Source organism: Elaeis guineensis, chromosome 13 (genome assembly GCF_000442705.2).
Source record: "Elaeis guineensis isolate ETL-2024a chromosome 13, EG11, whole genome shotgun sequence".
Lineage (NCBI taxonomy): Eukaryota > Viridiplantae > Streptophyta > Magnoliopsida > Arecales > Arecaceae > Elaeis > Elaeis guineensis.
The window spans coordinates 69,147,413-69,154,832 of record NC_026005.2 but is presented as its reverse complement, the minus strand read 5'-3'; the positions used below and the strand labels follow the sequence as shown (position 1 = coordinate 69,154,832).

The following is a 7,420-nucleotide window of genomic DNA, read 5'->3' as shown; positions in this document are numbered from 1 at the left end:
AAGATAGAATAATAAATATACTATGGGCAAGAGGTCATTAAGTAACAACTCTAGATCGACTGATAAAAATCAAGTATTCTGATATAGTGAAAATCATATAGTAAGTGATTATCATTAGAACATTTGTGCGTGCTTTAGTTAGGATCACAAGAATCATAAAATAGCTTATTGCCCACAAAGAATGGAGAGTCAGCCTATGTGGATAGCTGAATAAAATAAGAATGGAAGCCTAAAACTTCAGATGCAAAGAAGGGTCTATACTCTTACCATATGCGGACTTCCGATGCAATGGTAATAGACTCCGAGAAGATTCTTGGAATTGATTCAACTTGTTGATTGGTTTCATTTATAAGGTAAGTATTATAGCTCTTTTCTAAATTTATCGATGAATTGATAATATCTATATCATTAAACTTTGAGTTATATTGTTTGTGATTTATGAATGTGAAAGATAATATTCATTTTTTAAATTTATTTCATTATAGAAAATTATTTGATATATTATAGGATATATTGATTTAGTTATGGAGTTGTGATTGATTGATTTCGATTCTGTATGATTTTGTATATTGTTCGATTGAAGTATGAAATTGATTTTATCAAAAAATATTTGATTCGAAATAGATTTTGGCTTATAGTCTGACTATGTATCGAAATCCTTCCAATGAGGATTTATGCTGGTACAATGATATCCTACCAGTGAGAGTCCTGCATTGATATATTGATATCCTGCTAGTGGGGATTGTGTATTGGTACATCGATATCCTATTATGAAGGTTGTGTGCTAGTATATTAATATCCTACCAATAGAGATTGTATGTTGGTATATCGATACCCTATCAGTAGGAGTTATGCACTAGCATATCAATACCTTATTAGTAGGGATTTTGCATTGATATGTCAATATCATGCCTGTGGGAGTTATACATTGGTACTTTGACATTTCTGAGCTTATTTTGGTCTAGTTGCAAGATATAAGTATGGTCATAGTTCATGACTATCGAGGTGATCCGAATATTTCGAAAAAATTGATTTATGAATAAAAATAAATTTAAAAATAAATTTTAAAAAGACTAAACTCACGTGGATCTTATTTTGATTAGTACTGCATACTTTGAATTGATGCACTTTGCATGCTTTATTTTAGTATATTATTATTACTTGATTTATCTAGTTAAAATATTCAGTGCTTACTGGACTATCTAGCTCATTATTCTATAATTTATTTTTTTTTATAGATTCAGAAGACTAGCTTGATTCGAGGTTTTAATATGAAAAGCGAATTAGAAGTAGAATTTGATATTTTTATTTTAGATTAGGATTTGTTGAAGTTGATATAAGACTATAAAATATTATTTTATAAGATATTTGATTTAATTATTTAAATTTAATTTGAATATTAATTTATTGATTATTTGTTCCGCTGTTACTTTATGATATCGTCAAGAAATACTTTGCATACTTGTGGAAAGTGTTCTCCATAAGTATGTGGCATGTACTGCGACTCCTGGCTCACAATCTCATATCAAAAGCATGATATATGCAGTAGAGGAATCATGCTTGAGTAACAATCGTACCATCTCCAAATCTCCCCAGGTTACCGCATGGTGAAGAGGAGTCTTCCCCTCATAATCTTTTTCTTTGCTGATTTCGATCTCTAATGGAGCATAAAAAAATCATCATAGCTTGAAGACATTATTGTTTATAGTCTTAATAGTGTATATAAGATAAAGCTAAAACGAAGTTTTAGATTTGCGGTGGTAGAGAAATCTGTGCTACCTCAGTGCCCTCCGATGATAGCAGTGTGCAGCGCGGTTTGGCCACATGGCCTTCTATGGCCGCATTGATCGCATGGAAGGAGCTGTACGTTATCCAGAAATCCCCTCATCATGGCCAGGTAGAGAGGAAACTCTTTTTGTTTGTTGATGGATGCACCCAATTCAGGGTCCACCGATAATAGCTCTTTGGCCACCTAGGCATGCCTGTTAAGCAGGGCTATGTGCAGAGTGCCGTTGCCATCCTGTTCCACTATCCTTCGCAGCACCTCCATGCCATCATGCCCCACAATAGGCACCACCTCGTGCCCCAGGATGAAGACAACAGCTTGGCAGCTCCTCAAGATCACAACAATGTCGAGCAAGATCTCGTTGTTCATGTTTCGCTCTTCGTGTAGCGCTGATTTCTGCATATAGATCTCCTCGATGAATTTCTAACTATGGTGGCACTATTTTTAGTATCATATTTTTGTCCATAGCAGACTATTTACAGTGCTATATTTCTATTCATAGCGGACTATTTACAGTATCACGTTCTTATCCGTGATGAGATTATTCATAGTGTCATATATCTGTTCATAGTGGGCTATTCACTGTGCTATGTTTTTGGCCATGACGAGGTTATTTATAATTTAATATGACTAGTCCAAGCATACCTTTTTTGATCATCAATTTATTAATCTCAATCATACTAAAAAAATATTATATTATATTTTTTAAAGATTTTTAATAGCCGATATCATAATCTAAATCATTTGAAAAACCATCAATATTTGATACAAACATATAATATGAAAAATACAAATAATCATATCGATAATTATAAAAAAAATATCAACCATGAAAAATTAAAATTATGCATGTAGAAATAAATATATATATATATATATACTAGTATTGGTGTACAAAAATCCTTACATCTATTGATGATAAACTCAGTCACAATATCTGCTAGTCCACGCTTAGTATTTCCAATCAATTAACGTAATTACAACTCATCCTTGATCAATTATTATCATAAGAAATAATAAGTTATTATTAGAATCCTATTTTCAAAGCTCTAATTTTTGAATTACTCTTAATTCTAAATTTCTCAACTATACTTAATATATGACAAGTAATTAATAAAAATTTAGGTATTTATCTTGAATTAGAAATCAGAGTCAAATTCCTTTGCTCAATGTCTTCTTGTTTGAATGAAGATCATCAATGTCCAGGCATTCTTATCTTAACGTGACAAACTCAACTCAGACCATGCATTGATTTAAGAATTGAGATATATATACAATACCCACTCGACCGCATATGGCTGCACCCCTATAGAATCAAATCCAAACATCAAAGCCATAAGGGAGATAATTGATAACCCAGTACCCTCTATTGAGTCTCCAAAGGTGTGCTAACTAAAAACCTAGAACCACACTCTAGGTGCCCTTGATTGGAGAGAAAGAGAGAGGAGAGAGAGAGAGTGAGAGGAGATAAAAAGGCAGAGAAAGAGTAACGAAGAGAGAGACCTCTGAGGATTTTTTTTTAAATATTATTTTTTAATACTTATTTTTTAATCTATCTTTTTGTCTAACTTATTTTTTTAAATATGGTAGTTTGGACGAGGTGGCAGTGAAATCGCATATTGAACATACAGTTTCAAATGACATGGATAAAATATTTAAAATTTAAATTTAATTTAAAATTTAAAAATGAAACCATATGTTGAGTATACGATTTTAATTTTCTAGGTGAAATTGTATCTTTAAGTTGCATTTCATTCTTTGTTTTTTCGTTGGCGCTCTTTTTTTTTTTTACCGGACAACCGGAGGCATGGGTGGGGGCTTCATCGGGATCGAAGAGGGAGGGGAGGGGGGCCACCAGTCGGCTAGGGCAGTGACTGGGCAACAGGGGTGGTGGGGTGCGGCGTCGGGGGGGGGGCGTGGTGTGTGGGCACAGCAGCTGGAGGAGGGCGGAGGGGGTTGTGAGATAGGGGGCTTTTGTGTTCGCACGGACGACCGCCAAGGCTTGGGGGGAGAGGAGGTGGGGTGGTGGTCGTGCGAGTTGGGGGCGAATAGCGATGCGGCACCGACAACCGCAAGATGGGACCGCGGTGGGTGCGGCACTGATGGCCGCGGCAGAGGAACGGAACGGATGCGATGGCCGTGGCACGGGGCGAAACGAGCATGGGGCCCATGGCGAACAACGCAGAGGACAGTAGGGGTTGGGGCCGTAGGTGGCGCACTAAAGGGGGGTGGGTGTGGGTGGGCCGCCGGCAGAGGAAGGTCAATGGAGGGGTGGGAGAAAGGAAAGAAAAAAATGAGAGGAAAAAAATAACTTATTATTAATATTTTAAAATATATTATTATTTTTAGTGATAAATATATTTTAGAATAATATTATTAATCAAATAATAATAATAATTTATTATTAAACAAATAATAATAATTTATTATTAATCAAATAATAATATTTTAATATTCATAAATAATAATAAAAAGTTTAAAATAATATTATTAATCAAATAATAATAATAATAATTTATAATTAATCAAATAATAATATTTTATTTTTTATAAAATAATAATAAAAAATTATTATTTATTTTTTTCCTTGTTTCTCCCTTCCTTTCCTCCCACCCCCACCCCCCGACCGATCTTCTTCTACCGGCGGCCAACCCACACCTACCCCCCTCCAGCGCACCACCCATAATTCCGCCCCCTTGCCATCCTCCACCATTATCCGCACCGCTGCCGTGGCCATCCCACCCCTCTATCGTGGCTGTCCGCACTGCATCACCGTCTCACCATCCGCGCTGTACCCACCGTCCACCTTCAGCTCTACGCGACCACCACCCCCCTCCAGTGTACCACCTGTGGCCCCACCCCTCTGCCGTCCTCCATACCATCCGTGCCGCATTCATCCCACCCCTCTACCACAGCCGCCCACACCGCACCTGCCGCGGCCCCGCCCTGTTGCCGTCCGCACACTTGTCGTCCATCCCTAGCTCTGCGCGACCACCACCCCTAGCTCTACGTACCACCCATAGCCTCGGCCCCCTGCCATCCTCCACGCCATCCGTGCTGCTGCCATGGCCATCCCACCCCTCTGTCGTGGCTGTCTGCGCTACACAGCCGCCCCACTGTCTGTGCCGCACCTACCATCCACCCCGGCTCTGCGTGACCACTATCTCCCTCTGGCATGCCACCTGCCCCACCCCTCTGCCGTCCTCCATGCCGCTGCCACGGTCGTACCCCACCCCTCTACCACGGCCGCCCATGCCGCACCCGCTGCGGCCCCGCCCCGTTGCCATTCGCACCGCACCTGCCGTCCACCCCTAACTCTGTGCAACCATCACCCCCTCCCATCCCTCCCAGGCCTCGGTGGCCGTCCACGCGAATACAAAAGCCCCCCCACCCCATGCGCAATCCCCTCCGCCCTCTCTCGATCGCTACGCCCGCACCCCACGCCCCCCTTGGGGCGTCGCAATCCACCGCCCCTGCCACCCGATCTCTATCCCAACCGATCGATGGCCCTCCTCCCCTCCCTCACTGGTCTTGGCAAAGCCTCCACCCGTGCCTCCAGTTGTTCGGTACGAAAATAAAAAAAAAATACTAAAAAAAATAAAATAAAATCGTACCTTCGTATACGATTTCATTTGAAAAATTAAAATCACATGTTCAACACGTAATTTTAATTTTAAATTTTAAATTAAATTTAAATTTTAAATATTTTATCTATGTCATTTGAAACCGCACGTTGAATATGCGGTTTCACCGCATCGCTGCCATCTTATCTAAACAATCATATTTTAAAAAATAAATTAAAAGGGCAAGTAGGTTGAAAAATAAATATTAAAAAATAATCCTGGCCTATGATGTCTCTTCTCGAAGCAGGGGAAAGAAGGGGCCCTAGGGCCAGCTACCCTCGCGGCGGCGAACCCCGCAATAGTCGCTACGGCACCAGCCTAGGCGATGAGATTGTGGCCACGTCTGACGACGATGGTGCCTAGTGGTGGCATGGTAGAAAGAAAAACAAGGAAAAAAAAAATAGGGATTCACCTTGTTTGGGTGTTGGCCACTTATTAGCTAGCATGACGTTGTTGGGCATTTACCCAAAGATTGATGAGGGCTCAGCTGAGGGGCTCGCCAATGGGAAGTAGTGCCGGCGGTGGCCAGCTGATGGGAAGAAAAGAAAAATAATAGAAATAGAGGATTTTAGTCCAAAATAGGGCAGCTCTATTCAAAAGAAATTCGATAACTTACCGGCCTAAATTCAAGCAATAAAAACAGCCTAGAAACTGGAAAAGAAAAGAAACAAAGGATGAGTCATCCATACCTCATCTCCAACGAGATATTGACGGTGATCAGGTGAAATCTTTTGACGGAAATCCAAGGAATTTTTAGCAGAAAAGTCGAAATCGGTGACTCTAGAAGGGGATTTTCCGACAGAGTCCTTAGAGAGAAGGAAAGGTGATTTACAAGGAGAGTCTTTCTCTCTGTTCACACACAATATATGGCCTGCCCAGGCCAACACCAGATCCAGCCCAACCCAGAAAGAGGGTTCTCACAATATCTTGTCCTTATTCCCCAATCAAAGCCAGCCTTAGTTTTCTCAATTCCTCAAATCATATTCCACATTTTGAAAAGACGAAGTAAAGGATTTTTTTTAGAAAAAAAATTTGCATTTGAGATAGCTTTCATCGATAGCCCAGAAAAAACCCTTCTGAGCCCGAAAAAAAAAATAAAAACAGCCATAGATATTGTACCGATAAGCTTGTCTTTTGTGTAAGGTGTACCTAGAAACAAAGGCAAAGCTTCAAACATCAACTATAAATTACTTGTCCACATATGAGCAATGCATATTTAATTAAACTCCAGCGAAGCATTTTACAAATGTTTAGATCCATGGAAATATTTAGGAGGTATTTGGTTGGGATGGTTAAGATCTGAAATGGGAAACGAAATAGATGATTCTCATTCTAACTATTTGGTTGAGGGGAATCCCATTTTAATTTTCATTCCAAAGAAGAATGGGAATGATCCATTTCTTTCATAATCAAATCCGGACTCACCTCAACGGAGTCAATTTTATTTCAGTGGAATAATATAAAAAAAAATCACAATGACAAACCCCATGACAACAAGATCGTCCTTTTGGATAGTGACAATGAGATGGAGGAGGAGGCCAGTTGCGGGACCTACACCAGGATTGGGGGAGGGGTGGAACCATGATTGAGGGGTGGAGCCCGACAAAGATGAGCTCATCGGGGGAGAGGGTACCGCTAAAGAGGCTATTGACGGTGATGGTGGCCGCAGCTGCACTGGCGGCACATGAGCTAAAGCCGCTGTCGAGGGAGAGGCCCCTCTTGAGGTGGAGGAAGAGGCCGATTGAGCGGACACCTCGGGCTCGCATGGCGGTTATACCAGAGCAGTTCCAAAGGAGGTCACGATTGAACTTGGCAGCAGAGACAGCGATGCCGAAGACGAAGGAGATGGAGAGGATTTCGACAGGGACGGTGAGGTCAACCGTGACAGTGATAGTGTCACCGATGTCGTCGACGGTGCAGTCAAGGAAGTCGAAGCCAAGTCCGAGGTTGGCGACGGTAACAGGGGCAATGGTGGTGACAGAGGGGAAGGCTGGGGAGAGGTTGCCGAGAG

At 40.9% G+C, this 7,420-nt stretch overlaps 1 long non-coding RNA gene across 1 annotated transcript; it reads right to left on the bottom strand.

The window, feature by feature from the left end:
* Positions 1–1,667: 1,667 nt before the first annotated feature.
* On the bottom strand, positions 1,668–6,301 carry LOC140853432 (uncharacterized). Its single transcript, XR_012136491.1, has 3 exons — positions 6,099–6,301; positions 5,822–5,938; positions 1,668–2,182 (listed from the first exon to the last, which is right to left on the bottom strand). It is a non-coding gene; the product is annotated as an uncharacterized lncRNA (long non-coding RNA).
* Positions 6,302–7,420: the final 1,119 nt, after the last annotated feature.